This window comes from Phodopus roborovskii, unplaced genomic scaffold (assembly GCF_943737965.1).
Source record: "Phodopus roborovskii unplaced genomic scaffold, PHOROB, whole genome shotgun sequence".
Taxonomy (NCBI): domain Eukaryota; kingdom Metazoa; phylum Chordata; class Mammalia; order Rodentia; family Cricetidae; genus Phodopus; species Phodopus roborovskii.
Window position 1 is genome coordinate 3,226,335 of NW_026126623.1, and position 16,213 is coordinate 3,242,547.

Genomic DNA, 16,213 nt, shown 5'->3' on the forward strand with positions numbered 1-16,213 from the left:
CAAACCTTAACACTGACAATTTAAGGTCAGTTGTCCTTTGATCTTAAAATATGTGTTTACAGTTAATTAGTGAGTCTGCCTCAAAAAAAAAAAAAAAAATACAGAAAAGAAACCTTGTATCTAATGATTTTCTCTACTGTTGTTATTTATCAGATACTTCAAGCATTAACAGGGGATATGTATTGGGTTGATAACATGCTCTGATTATAAAAATAACTTAATGAAGCAGTTTGAAAGTTGATAACATTTTGTCATCTCAGATTTCTGAAGTCAATAGCATTCATCTTAAATTTTGAGTCTGATTACTTCCCTGTGTAGGGAAAGAAATGAAGAAGGTTGCATACACCCGGCCTGCACCTCAAAAGACAGCAAATCTAACGGCATGTGTGATGTTGCACCTGTAATTATTTTGGGAGTGCAAAATTGGCTACACCCATAATTGCTCCTATAAACAGCTAATTGTAGCTGCTGTTAGCCACTTGTGGGTGTAATTAGCTACTTGCCCTTAATCTTCATGGAATGCCCAATTCTCCCTGTAATTAGTCAATTGTAGATGCTGTTACTTTTGCAAGAGAGAAGAGATGGGATTATTTCCCTTTGAATGTCTAGACTATGTCTTTAACTTTGATTCACAATTTATGAAAAGTATGAACAGAAATAATTGTGCTCACAAAATGAATGAGAGGCAGTTTTTCTTTCCCTACATATATCTTAGAGACCATGCATTCAAAAGAAGAGGCTGTGGAGACATCTTCGTAATAAAATTTTATTGTGGTCTATGTATTGTCACCTGGAATTATTATTTAAATTTAAAAATTATATCTCTATTGAAGTTTTGCATGAAACATTCAGGGTTGCTGAGAGTAATTATGTGCAAAAAGCCTGCAACAAAGAGCCTAATTCCTGAGGGCAATGGATTGTACAATGAAGTTTTGAAGATTTAAAAATAAAAGAAAAGAAAAAAGCAAGTCACATGAGTCTGAATCTAACTTCAGTACTCCTTGCATCAACTGCTTGGTTTGAACTTGTTGGGAGGTTTAACTTCTCTAACCCCAATGTCTTCTCCTATAAAGGAGTAACAATGATGCTGTCACCTCTCCAGGTGGCCTTGAGAACTGCACAAACAGTGCAGGTACACAAGAGACACTTGATAAATATTTGCTGATCTTGACATAGCGAGCAAAATTCAGTTCTGTGTGTTCCTTGTGAAAAGCATATCATCTCTCACCGTGGTGCTGAAATGTAGCTTTGCTAGTCATTCCTCAAATACCAGGACAGCACAGAAAATAAATTTCCATTTTTGCTGACCATCACCTGCTTTCTAACGTATGCATTTTCAAAATTGTCCTATTTTCTCTTCTTACAAAAAAACATGCTTGTTTTCAAGGATAGTTTCAAGATAGCATCCTGCTAATAATAAACCTATCACATATAGTAACTTCTAGATGGTAACATATTACAAACCTAAATACGGATTTCAGTCCCTTTTGAACAGTAGAAAAGGGTGCTTAGAATTCTAATCCTTGGGGCTCAGGAGATGGCTCAGTGAGTAAAGAATTTTGGGCACAACCATGAGGGTCTGAGTTTGGGTCCCAAGAACCTATATACACCGGATGCAATATTGCCTGTCTTCATCTCCAGTTCTACTGAGAGTTGGGAGATGGAAACAGGAGAACTCTGAGAACTCTTGGACCAGATAGCTTGGCATCCAAATACCAAGAGATCCTGACTCAAACTATGTGGAAGCCAAGAAGCAACACCTGGGGCTGTGTGCTGACCTCTGCACATGCATACATCACATACATACACAGATATACACATTAGAAGGGAGAAAGGAAGAAAACTATAAATCCTAGTTCTTAAATCATCTCCAAGAGTCAAATCTACCATTTAAAAAGCAAGAAACACATGGATGGCCATTCAGGGTAACAGGGAGCCTGTTTGCAGAATGCCAGTCCTCATCAGGCCCAAGCCAGTCTGTTGGGGGGTCAACCTGGAATTTGTTTCAGTCGCTTAGAGAAGAAAAACTCTGAAGCTTTTACCAGTTTGGGGATAATTTGAAATATAGCTTAAAACAGTAACATTTCTGGTTTGGAGAAAAAGCATTCTCTGGGAGAAAGATAATATATGTCCTGGTTTACATTCAAGCACTCATATGCTTGAGCATGTGGGGGGAGGTCCAAAGGTGTGGGGTCGGAAGAAGCAGGGAGTGCAGTTTGTGAGTAGTGCGTGTCCATATGGAAGTGTGAGTGAGTAATGTTGTCATAAAACAGACTGGACGCTTGGGGAGCTTGAAGCAATATCTTTCTCCACTAAACTGCTTTATTACTGCCATACCCTCCCTCCTGGGCATGCAGTCAGCTGAGACTAGGCCAAATTGGCAGTCATTTTCCTGGAGCCTGGCAGGTCTGTGATCTCTGGGAGTTCCCAGTCGGCATTTGTGCCTCAACCAGCCCTTCCAAGGGTCAGTGACCACCCTGGCACCGAGGCCCCAGTTTGCATGGGCTGGGGCACAAGTCAGGAGCAATGTGAGTTCATATCTTAAAGTCACACTGTGAAAGCAGTCTCTGCCCCCCATGGTATTTCACAGAGCCAACTCTCCTCCAAATGCTTTCCTAATCCTCTACTGTCACAGCCTGTCAGGCCAGCATCCTTCAGAGTCGGCTAGAAGAAAGGGAGCGCTTTGGTGACCAAGGGGTTAAATTGATAACATATTTGTATTTTGCTTAAAAAAAGAAACTATAATTTGGGGAGATGTGTTGACTGTTGATAAGCAGGCCTGAAATAATAATAGCGGGAGCTGCTTATCACAGGCAAGCAATAGTTCTATGAACATGTTCTGGGGGATGAAAAAAATGGGAACAAAAATTAATAGTGACAGAGCTGGTAGAAACAAGCCACAAATCCGATACTGAGTCATAAAATACAGACTAACCCAATAAACACATGCTACTGTTATTATATTAATATTGTTAAAAATATCATAACATTTTAAAAATGGAATGGGGGTGGAGGGACACTGTTTTAGGAGATAATTTTTACTCTGTGTGGCTTAAAGGCAGAAATTATTTATTTTATTTTATTTTTGTCCTGAAAATACTAACTCTTTAAGTCAGGTAGCCCAGTGAAGAACTTGGCTTAGAGGCAGGATTTAAAACGTTGCCCACATTTGTGTCCTCAAAAGAAAGTGGCAGGAGTAAGATACTGGCCTTGTATTTGTGACCTCAGTGCAATGTCCACGTCACAACTCCTGAAGGAGGGGTATCTCACACTGCTGAACTGAGGAGGGCTGGAACAATCCAATCAATCCTCTGAGAAGCCAGCAGCTAACTAAAGTCCAAACTCAAGGCTGGCCCCTGATTCAGACATGCTAGATATGATGCTTCAGGACCTCCCACCTAAGGGAGGAGACCCAGAGCAGACAGGATGGAAGGGGGAATGTAGCGAGAGAGGGTGGGAGGAGTGTGTGCCACTCAAGAACAGAGCTGGGCCCATCTATCTCACTGAAGTGGTGCCAGTCAAGGTCAGCTAACAGTTACCACTTCCAAGAAGGTAGACATCCCCAAAGAAGCCACAGTGTGAAATCTCACTTTTTTAAAAATTGGGAAAACTAGCTGGGTATTGGTGGCATCTGCTTTTAATCCCAGCACCCAGGAAGCAGAGGCAGGCGGATCTCTATGAGTTCCAGGCCCGCCTGGTCTACAGAGTGAGTTCCAGAAAAACCCTGTCTTGAAAAAAAAAAAAAAAAAATAGGAAAACTGAGTCAGGACATGGTCCATGAATTTCCATGGCCAAACACCCACATTTATTCTTTTCTCCCGACCACACTTTCCCTGGAGAAGACACTGCTGCCTGCTTATCGCCTGGGCTTAGGGTATTTCACTTAGTTTTGAGACTTTTTAATTAACGCCTGCTGTCCTTTACTCATTCTTCTTTAAATATCTTTATTCTAAATGCTCTTGACATAATAATGTGCCTTTTGTTTTTCCTCTCTAAAATTCCCAGATGATACATATTAACTACAGGTCATTGGCGGGTATGTTGTGAAGTAGATAAGGAGAATCCAGTGTCTGAGATGTTTAAAAGCCAGTCTTCATCACCGGACCCTTATTTTAAGTAAGAGGCCATGCCTATTGCTTGACTTATAACAGTTAAAAGATCAACAATGAAAAGATACTCCTCTCCTGAGGGAGAAAAGACTTTAACATTAGTAGTTTAAGTTCGTGAAATAAATGCTATGTCGTCACTGGAGATGCCTCGTCTTTCCAGACGCATGCGCAAAGTTAGGCACATGGTACCTTGCTCCTCGCTGGGTTCTGGGACTGAATCTTCACGAAGTCATCAGAAGAACAAGCTGACACCGGCTGAATAAAACGCCTTGAGTACGCCAGGCCCTTTATGTCTTGAATGTGGTCAATGCAGTGTAAACTTGGGTGTTTGTGTGAGACTGAGGAAATGACACACTATTTACCCAAAACCATTTCCTAATATTTTTAATCTTCTCATGGCCAGCCTTGTAAACAACCCAAATGAGTTCCTCTTGGGCTCTGCATTTTGTTTCCAGAGCCGCTTTTTCTTTCTGCCCTTTATCCCAGCCCTCTGTGTGTGATGTGGTTTCACTCTCGACAAGACATTAGATCTTGACTTAATAGGCAGCAAGGGTAAAACCGCCAGCTCTTCACACACAGGGAACCGGGAGGTACATGCCAGCCTCCTTCCATGATGTGATAACGTAATCTAAAGCCAAGCCCAGCCTGTCAGTTCAGGCCTAAAGGGATTTGATTCAGTGTCAAAACCTTTGGCTCAGGGGGTCACTTTCTGTTCTTGCTTTTCTTATAACAAAAGAGGGGAAGGGAGCGTTCTGTGGCGAGCATGTATGTGTGTGAGCGTGGGGAGTCCATAGGCACATGTTTTTTCTCAAGCCCCATGAATTCCTCGGCTGCTGTTTGTTGGGCCCAGGGCCTTTATTTCAGCCTCCCCACAACATTTTCATTAGACAGAGGCTCTGAAGTAGGCTTGAGACGTGGATTGTGCAACTAAAAATCTTAGGCCTCTCCACAAGCAGGCTGATTGAAATCAGCACTGTGTCAGGGCCTGTCATATCTCAGAAAAGACATAAAACACACGGAAACATCAATAAGCAACAAGCCCCTGACAGCTCCGAGACATTCCAGCTGACAAGAAGAGAAAGGGGGTGAGGTTAGGGCTCAGGGGGGATATTTAAAATGCCTAACAGCCAGCAGAAGTGTTGGCAGGCTTCAGGGAGGCCAGTGGAAGACAAGATAAAGTCTCATAGGGTTATCACCTGGTTGGGGTGGATCCCTTGCAGCCAGGCCACCAGGAGGAGACAATGACACACGCCTTCTCCCCGCCCCCACCCCACCCCCTACCCCTTTATTTTTAAATGTTTCTACGAATCAAGCTGCGTGTATGGTGTTGCCCAGACAACGTGTGTGCAAGAAAAGATTTTAAAATGTAAAAAAAAAAAAAAGGATGAAAAAAAAAATCTACAAGTTAACAATTCTGCTTCCAGCTACAATGTACAGAAATCAAAAAGGCTTAACAAGGTGGTTTTTTTTTTTCTTCATTTAATTTCCTGTACATCAGAAGCCTTTGTTAAAAGATCAGAGATATTGCTATTTATTGAATTTTTAATATGATCTTTATTAAAAGGCAGCACACATGTTTGGTTTTCCCTCTCTCTCTTTTTTAACATGCATGGATATAAAAATCAAAGGCCAAGAATGAGCCATAGCTGTTTGATTTGGGTGCTTTTATAATACTGGTGAGGTTTCAGCTATAGGATAAATTTAAATTTTTTAAAAAAGAAAACAGATAAATAGCCCTCTATTCTTTGTCATGGCTTTGGTATTTTGAAGAAAAGAAAAAAATGGCCATTATCTTTTAACCATTTGAGCATTTCAGGCAGCCAAAAGAATTTCAAAACCTACCCTCTGCCTCTCAGTGATCAATCTCCGGAAGGGAAACGAAAGTGATTTGAGTTTGAGTTTGCTCTCTGTGGTGGTGTGTGCAGGAGGACATATGTCGGTTCTAAGTGCAGACTCCTTGCTGACATTCAAATGAAATCTTGGGAGTAAAAGCTGGTAGATGTGGGTTCTAGAGTTATAGACTACAGATTCAAAGGGAGGCGCTGTTGTACCTGCTTAAGCTCAAGGCTGAGACTGTCTCTGGCTCTAGAGGTTAGCATTTAGACTCTAGACAATGTGTTCTCTCTGTACTCTTCTATCCCCCAGTGGAAGTCAGCTATCCTGAGATCAAACTGCAGCAGCAGGGCTGCTTTGCTGAGCCCAGGAGCTTTGCCATGTGCTCTGTGCTTTGCATCATTCTGAGATCCCCCTCTTCACACTAGCACAGAGGAAGAGATAGCTCATCCAGCTCTCATCAGTATCTTCATCTTTATTTGTATCTATTCATTTATTCATTTTTGTACTGTATTTCTGATTGAATATTACCTTCCTTTTGTGCTTGGTGGCTTCAGAAGTTTGGCAGCCAGAGGCTGGGCCAGCAGCACCAGAATACAAGCCAGGAGTGCAAGCATGAAGGGACATGTGTCTGGTTAGCACTTTAGGTGCTACAGCTGGTGCTACAGGGAAATTAGCCAGGGCCTTGTTGTGGTGTGAGTTTAGTCTGCGATTGTTCTGATGAGAGGCATGATCCTTGGTTGATGCTCTTGGTGGGTGAGGTCTAGTTAGAGGTTTGAGGGTCACAGGGACATGCCTCTCTTATCTCTCTGACTGCCCCCTTGGTGATGAACTGGAAGAGACCATCCTGAGTAAGGTAACCCAGTCACAGAAAGAAAAGCAGGGTATATACTCACTCATATATGGATATTAGACATAGAGCAAAGGATCATCAGCTTACAATCCACACCACAAGAGAAACTAAGAAACAAGAAGGAACCCGAGAGAAAAATATGTCATCCCTGAAGAAGGGGAAAGGAACAAGAACTCCTGAGTAAATTGGGAGAGCAGAGGGAGGTAGGAAAAAGAGGAAGGGAGAAGAGGAAGAGAGAGGTGAACAAGAGGGATCAGGAAGACTGAGACAGGGGAGAAATAGAGGAGAGCAAGTAAAGAGATACCTTAATAGAGGGAGCCAGTATAGGTTTAAAGAGAAATTTGGCACTACGGAAATGTCCAGAGATCCACAAAGATGACTCCAACTAAGAATCTAGAAAGTAGTGGAGAGGCTACCTTTGATGCCCTTCCCCTATATGAGATTGAGGACTACCTTAATTGCCATACTAGAGCCTTCATCCAGTAGCTGATAGAAGCAGAAACAGGAACCCACAGCCAAGCACTGAGCCATACTCCTGGAATCCAGTTGTCCAGAGGGAAGAGGGATGAGCAAAGGAATCAAGATGGTGCTGTAGAAACCTACAGAACCAGCTCACCTGACCTAGTGAGAACACACAGACCACAGTCATAAAGCTGGGGAACCAGAATTGAACTGAACCAAACCCTCTGAAAGTGGATGCCAGTTAGGAGGCCTGGGCAGTCTATGGGACCTCTAACAGTGGAATCCGTATTTATCCTTTGTGCACAAATGAACTTTGGGAGCGCATTGCCTATGAAGGGATACTCTTTCAGCCCATGTAGAAGGAAGAGGGCCTAGGCCCTCCCCCAAATGATGTGACAGACTTTGATGATTCCCCCATGGAAGGCCTCACCGTCCTTGGGGAGTGGGTTGAGAGGGTTGTTAGGGGGCATGGGACTGAGAGGGAACAGGGGGATTGATATATAAAATGATTGTTTCTAGATTTAAAAACAACAACAACAGAAACAAAATAAAACACTTTCACACAAGTACCTCAAACACAATATGTCATAGCTAAGTCCTGGATCAATGTCTGCTCCATGCCTTTGAACCTCCAAACTGGGGGGGCCAAATAAAATGTCTTTTAAGAGGTAAGACAAAAGAAGGAAAGGAAAGGAAGGAAGGAAGGAAGGAAGAAAGAAAAAAAGAAAGAAAGAAAAAAAGAAAGAAAGAAAGAAAGAAAGAAAGGTGGAAGAAAAATGAAAGTGAAATGGAAGATGAAAGGCAATGTGGTAGAGAACCCAGGAAACCAACACCAAGTGTACCAGTAGATGATTCCACCCTTGTCACTCAGCTCCAGGGTTTTAGATTTGGGGTGTGTGGTGTGTGTGTGTGTGTGTGTGTGTGTGTGTGTGTGTGTGTGTACATGTACATGTGTGCATGGGGTCCAGGCATCAAACAACTTTCTTGTCTTTCATGCATGCATATGATGCACCTTGGTCTCCTTTGTCACCTCCATTTATCCTTGTCCTTTCTTATCTCTCCTATCCCAGTCAGTGTCCATACTCTTCTTCTCTTTAATTGTCCCCATCAACACCCATGTCATATCTTCTTGTTTTGTATTGTTAGATTCTGTGTGGTACTTGTGTTTCTGTTTTTGGCTTATTTTGCTTGATGTCTCTAGCTCCATTTATTTTCTTATAAACAACATTTCATTCTTTGTGGCTCAATAATACTCCATTATATGCACATATTTGAATATGAGTATATGTGTGTGTGTTTCATTTTTAGTCCATCCATCTACTAGTTGGAACTTATGCTGATTTCATAACTTGACTATCATGAATATCACAATAAACATAGTGGCGCAGGTGTCTCTATTGTATATGCCTTTGATTTCTTTGGATAGTTACCCAGCAGTAGTATAGAGCTTTAGTTTTTCAGACTCAGATGAGAATAATGATACCAGGGGTTGTTAAAGGGTGACATGAGCTATGAGATGTTAAACTACCTTCCAGATTATACAGTGTGTTTCATTTTGTCATCTTTTTAATGGCACAGAAGGGGTCTAGAAGACAAGGGAATAAAATTACTAGTGCAATCCTGCAGTTGGAGCTACCAACTGCTGCAAGACAAAAATACCACACTAAGCCTGCTACTTGGATTACTACTCCAGAAAAGAGCTAAACAGCAATTCAGCCATCCAATTGCAGGACAGCCAATAAATAACAGAAACTACATTACTATAGAGTGACTAATTATAATGTTGAGGAGACTGTTATCACACCTATTGGCATCCTTTTCTTCTCGATTTTATTAATTCTTTGAGATTTTCATGTAATATATATTGACCACCTTTATTCCTTCCTCACTCCTCCAGGATCCATCCACTCCTTCTCTACCCACAAAGTTTTGTGTCCTCCTTTTTTTTTTAACCAATCAAGTTTAATTTGCGTGGCCCACAAACTCTTGGATGTGTGCCTTTTCCTGAAGTTTAGTCAACCTGCCAAGAGCCTTGTCCTTAAGGAAAACTGATTCTTTCTTTCCCACCAGCTACCAATTGTCAATAGCTCCTTACCAAGGAATTAAACTTTGTGTCTACCTCTCCTCTCTATGCTTGTACTTTATCTGTCTTGATCTTGCACAGGTCTTCTGAATGCTATCTCAACTTAAACAAAGTCATACCTGCAGTTGCCCAGTTGGATCCAGAAAACACTGTTTCCATGTAATCACCAATGTCTGTGTCCTTTATATTCTTTCTGCCCCATCTTATGCAATGATTCCTGAGCTTTGGGAGGAGGGGTTGTATTGTTGATGCCCATCTAGAACTGAGAGTTCCAAACTTGCTTATGCTTTGTATCTATATTAACACGAGTCTGTTAGTCTCATCTACTGTGAAAAACATTTCTTTGGTGAAGGTTGAAAAAATGGACTTGTCTATGAGTATAATTATAATTCATTAGAAATCAGTTGAACATTGTGTCCATTAAGCAAAAGAATACTAACAGGTTTATTTCTTGGGCCTTGTAACCTGTGTACCCATGGCTCTTGAACTTAGCATGTGCCAGATAAGGATGTAAACTTGTGGATTGGGTGTCAGCTCTAATCAGAAAGTAGTTGGTTATTCCCATGACATTTGTGCCACTGTTGCCAAGGGTTACAGCTACTCCAGTAGCATGCATAGCACTCTCTAGTGCTATAAAAACTGGCCAATAGAGTTGAAGTTCTATGATACAAGTATGTGGTGTCTTCAACAACAAGGTCTTATCATCAAATCTTAAAGAGTTCCTAAAAATTTTGCAAATTTCTGTGATACCTGAGAGAGGTTTGTGGGGCCTCACTAGCCAACAATTCCAAAAGACCCATTCCTGGGACTGGGAGTTTTATTTGTTAGCCTGAGGTGTCTAATAGGGATATTGTCCTATTATAGGGTAACACCATTTACATTATATGTGTGCGTGTAAGTTCCTATATGAATTTTATAAAAGGTCTTAATGGTAATTATTCCTCTCTATATTCTTTCTCTATTTTGCCCTCCCAGCCCCCTCTTTATTTAGTGTTTCCTCTTTAATGATATGCTTTACTTTTAACCCTTTATACATCTGCATTCTCTTCCCCTCTCTTGAAATACCCTCATGGCCCCTTATTAATTTCCTGACCTCTTTATGAGTATTCCAAATGGAGCACTCATATCTTAACACTCAAAGCTAATATCTGCAAATGAGAGAAAATAGATGGCCTTTTACTTCCTGGGTCTAGGTACCATGCTCAGAATAATTGTTTCTAGCTCCATCCACTTACTTTCACATTTCATAATTTTTTTTTCTTAACAGCTGACTAATATGCCATGGTTAACATGTACCTCATTTTCATTATCCATTCATCAGCTAAGACACATAGCTGTTTCTATTTCTTAAGTATTGTAAATATAGCATCAATGAACATGGATAGCATCTATGTCTATAATAGGACATATAGGTATATGCCCAAGAATGGCATGCATCATATTGTATATCTGTCTTCAGGTTTTTAGGAACATTCACACTGGTTTCCATAGTGTTCTCCCAAATTTTTGCTCCTACCAGCAGTGAATAAGTGTTCCTTTCTCCTACATCTATACCAGCATTTGTCAGCATTTTGTTTTGTTTTATCTTAGCCATTTTAATTATAGTAAGATGAAATCTTAATATAGTTTTGATTTTCACTTCCCTGATAGCTAAGGATGTTGTACAAGTTTTAAATATTTCTCATCTATTTGGATTTCATGTTGTGAGACCTCCTCGTTTAGTTCTTTGCCCCATTTTAATTGAGTTGTTTTCTTGATGTTTTAGATCTTTGTATACTCTAGACACTAACCCTCCAATTCTTTAAGCTGCCTCTTCATTCAAATGATGGTGTTCTTTGATGTACAGAAGCCATTTGGTTTCATGAGGTCCAATTTTTCAGTTGTTGATCTAATGTCTGTGCTGTTATTATCCTGTTCAGAAATTTCTTGCCTCTAGCAATGAGTTTAAGTGTATTCCTTATTTTTTTTTCTCCAGCAGATTAAAAGTACAGTTCTATGTTAAGGTCCTTGTTTCATTATGTAAGGTTAGAGATGATGCTCTAGTTAAATTCTTCTTTATGCAGCTATCCAATTTGGTCAGCATCATTTGATGAAGATGTTGTCTTTTCTCAAACGTGTATTGTTATCCTCTTTGTCAAAACTCAGGTAGCTTTAGAAGACTGTGCTCATGTATGGGTCCTCAATTCTAATCTACTGATGAATGTGCCCATTTTATGCCAGATCCATCTAGGGTGGTGATACCTACAGTCATTCTTTTAAAGTGCAGGGCTGTTTTGACTCTCCGGGATCTTTTATGTTCCATTATAAAATTAAAGATGTTTTTAAATTTCTGTGAAGAATTGTGTTGTATTGATATTCCAGTGAGATGTAACTAAGAAATGAGTGTAGATATAACAAAGAAATAGTAAACATAGAAGAGATAAAGAAGCACATGACATATTCATTAGAGGAAAAACCCACCAATAGGATATTACAATTCTAAACATACATGCAAAAAACTCAAGATCACTCAGTTTCACAAAAGAAAATCTATCTGATCTAAAATTACAGATTTTTAGCCAGCACAAAGACCACCCCAAAAAAGATGCATGGGAAGAAATACCTAAAATTAGGGCTGGAGTTAAGTCATTCAGAAGCAAACTACAATCTGTATAACAATGGAGATTAGGTACATAGTAAAGGACTAGTGGTGAAGTATTGATCTCCCTAGGAAGTGGGAATAGAATAGTTATGAATGGAAAAAGTGGAGGATTAGAATGGAAGACTCAACGGGAGGGGGGGCAGAGATAAGAAGGAGGGAATATAGGGAAGAACAGCCAACTTGAGGAGTCATAATGGAACAATGGAAGCTTCCTAAAGCATACACGTAGATGAGGTTGATCTAAATGACATTGTAAGTAACAAGGGAGACAGAGTCCCCACTGGACATTTCTCAGCACCAAATGAAGCTTCTAGTGCTTGGTTGATAAAGAACCTGAGACTAGATCAGCCAGCGCCAGGGACCTAGGGTAAAACCAAGTACTCCTAATCTGGGGAAAAAGTAGGAATAAAATGACTCTTAATGACATTCTGCTATGCTCACAGATCATTACTTTGCTCAGACATCATCAGAGAAGCTTCCTCCTGTACCAGATGGAAACAAATACAGAGACAGCCACACAATATGGAATATTCAGCCCTAAGCAGGATGTCTACATCAAATCCCTCCCCTGAAGACTAAGGGAACCCCACAGAAGAAGAGACAGAAAGAATGTAAAAGCCAGAAGGGATGGAGGACACCGAAGAAACAAGGTTTTCTAAACAGCATTACTGATGCACATATAAACTTGCAGAAACTGTGGCAACATACACAAGGCCTACATGGGTCTGTTCTACATGGGATACAATGGCTGAGAGAGGAAGTAGACACACACACCCCATCTCCAAACCAGAAGCTAGTGCCAGTTGATAATCACTTGCAAATTAAAAATTAGTTTTTTTTTCTGAGAGTCTCACTGGGTTAACAAACTACTTCTAAGATAGGCCCCATGCTGCGTAGTAGAAGGCCAACACAAAATGATTCAGCTGCATCTTTGGGAGTTCTTTCTTTTATAAAATTGTGTCAGGGCATTATGTTTTAATCTTACAGCTCCTTTTCATATACACTATGGCTTCTGGGTTTGTGTGCAATTATGTGTCCCTGTATCCACATGTGTTTCTCGCTCTTTTTCTTTGGCTTTTTTTTTCTTCTTCTTCTGTTTGTTTTGTCTTATTCCAACTTACTTGGTTTTGTCTTATACTCTTTTCTCGTTTGGTATTACTTCTTAGATGATTATTTGTTTTCTAAGGAGATACAGAAAGGGTGTGGATCTACATAGGAGAGGAAAAGGGGGAACTGGGAGGAACTGGAGGAGGGAATTTTATCAGTATATATTGTATGAAAAATTTATTTTCCTTTTTTGAAAAGTCCATTTTCAATGAAAGAAAAAAAAAGAATTGTAGCACACACACACACACACACACACACACACACACAAATCATGGCTAAAATTCATGAAATAGAAATGGGATAAAAATGGAAAAAAAAATGGCGCGCACCTTACCCTGTGCTGCCCAGACTAGTGAACAATACAGTCAGGATGGCTAAAGGTGACCCCAAGAAACCAAAGGGCAAGATGTCTGCTTATGCCTTCTTCATGCAAAACCCCAGAGGTCCCAGTCAATTTTGGGGAGTTTTCCAAGAAGTGCTCTGAGAGGTGGAAGACAATGTCAAGCAAGGAAAAATCGAAGTTTGATGAAATGGCAAAGGCGGATAAAGTCTGCTATGATCGAGAAATGAAAGGAGGCAAGAAAAATAAGGACCCCAAGGCTCCCAAAAGATCACTGTCTGTGAATTCCAGACCAAGATCAAATCTACAAATCCTGGCAGCTCCATTGGAGATGTGGCAAAAAAGTTGGGTGAGATGCCGAATAACTTAAGTGACAGTGAAAAACAGCTTTACATTACCAAGGCTGCAAAACTGAAGGAGAAATATGAGAAGGACGTTGCTGACCATAAGTCTAAAGGAAAGTTTGATGGAGCCTAGGGTCCTGTTAAAAGTTGCCCAGAAAAAGGTGGAAGAAGAAAAGGAGGAGGAAGAGGAAGAGGAAGAAAAGGAGAAGAAAGAAGAAGAAAATAAATAAAATATCTGTCTCCTTGTGAATACATTAGAGTAGGAGAGTGCCGTGATTGACACGTCTAGTTTTTGAGCTGTGTCTATTGCCCTTGATAGGTTTAATTACAAAATTTAATCACAATCATGTTGTAGTTTCTCAAAATGTTAGAGGTTCACATGAAGTGGCCATGGGTGTACGGCGCGCCCTGAAACTGTATCAAAGTTGTACATAGCTCCAAACATTTTTAAAAAGAAAAGGCATTCTAGTGTTCTCCTCACTCTGTGCACTTTGCTGCTGGTGTGACAAGGTATTTGAAGATGTTTCTGTCATTTTATTTTCAACTCTAAGGTAGTGTTAACTATATGGGTTAACTATATTGGCTAGAAATCCTGAGTTGTCAACTGTACATATCTATAGTTTGTAAAGAGAACAAAACAACCCAGACAGATTCTTGAAGGCCTGTGTTGTGAGTTGTTTGTTTTATTAGAAGTATACCTTCTTTTCTTGGTCTTGTCATAAAGAAATTATAGTGATACCAATCCTAGGGCCAATATTATAGTTAAAACAAGGAGACCAAGCATTAAATAGCCTAAATTCAGGGTTTTGTGTGTAAGATTGTATGGGGTGCCAGCACTGGCATAGACCTGGCCTCAGAGGTGAGTCCATGCTTCCTTTGTCCCTCCGATCTGAAAATCCCACATCATTTGTCAGATGAATTACAGGCAAAGTGGAATTTGAATCTCTGAAAGACCAGGAGGTGACTTCTTTCCTTTTTTTTGCCCTTGAGTCTTCTCTTCATGCTCTCTTGCTGGTGAGATAGCAACCCAAATTAAAACATACTGTAAACTGATAAAAGTCCACACTATGGAAAATCAAGAGATCCACTAACCCATTGTGCAAATCCTTGAGTTAACAGCTACTGGATTATAAGTTGCTTTAAAAATGTATAAGAAACACATTTAGTCACATAAAACCAGATGAAACCTTTCCATCATGCTTAACCAGATATCAGTGCAAAGCCTACCTCAAATTGAAATGCAAGGCCTTTTGTACATAGTTTTCTTAAAAGGTTGCTAAGTTAGACTCTTGTTACTGTCAATGGACTTGTGTTCCCAAGAACAAGACCCAGAGCATGAAACAAAGCATTTTCTGTTTCTGCAGCCTGCTTGCTTTTTTGACATGTGAGGCATGACAAAATAAGCAGCTGTTTTAGACAGTTTTATGTGTGTAAAGGCTCACTACATATGTGATAAGCTTCATAACTTTGTCAATGTTTATTATTCAGTCTTTCTCTTTTTAAAGCATTTGGCATGCACTGGTTAGCTCAAAGACTGAGTGTGTGTGTGCTATCTTGTTGGATGTTCGAATTTATAGGCCAACACTTTTTGGCCTATAATGTCATAAATACCTATGACATTTATTAGCACAGAATTACAATTAAGGGAAAATATGGGACAAATAGGGTACTGGTTTGAGTGGGGTACTTTTGACATAGGCATTCATATGTAGATGACTCCCCAGGGAGTGTGTTGTAGACCTATGAGCAACTATCTCCTTAGGTTCCTGAACTTAAGGAATGAAGAATTTTGGCAGAAATCAAATGGTTGGGGCTTGGTTTTTTTTATCTGTGTAGAAATTATCACCCTAGGGGAAAAAAAACTTCACCTTGGCCATTGTTTTTCAGAAGGTAAAAAACTGGTAACCGGAATAATGTAGAAAGAGCCCACATGTCTGCACTTCCAAAGCAATGGTTTCAAACTGCAAGCATATTGAGTGCTCCTCATGATTTTCTTTAAACTATAAACTTTAATGACAATGTCTCACATCTTACAAGTAATTACAACACCCCATACCTTTTCTCTAGATTTCAGTAAATGTTCAATTACTTGTCATCATGATGGAGGCGTAAATGTTTGTTTTAATGTTCAAAAAGCATATTCCATTTAATGGACTGGAAAGGATATAAACTCTGGGAAGCTCACAGGCATACTGCTATTGCAGATTCAATAATCCAATCCAAGGGGAAACTAAAAAAAGAATGAGGAACTTAGGCTATGAAAAATATTTTCTCTTTGGAATACTGTAATACTTTTTACTCAAGCCTATGTCTATATCTTCATATATGCTGCCCTCTGCCACAGCTTCAGGGAGTGATCTGAAGTGAGTGGCATTGGATAGGCTCTGGTTAGTCTGATGGAGAGCACTAATTATGGCAACAGCAACAGCAATCCAGAAACT

The 16,213-nt window shown here is 40.1% G+C and overlaps 1 pseudogene; it reads left to right on the top strand.

Annotated features, from left to right (window-relative positions):
* Positions 1-13,435: 13,435 nt before the first annotated feature.
* Positions 13,436-14,002, top strand: LOC127238049 (high mobility group protein B3-like; annotated as a pseudogene).
* The last annotated feature ends 2,211 nt before the right edge of the window (positions 14,003-16,213 follow it).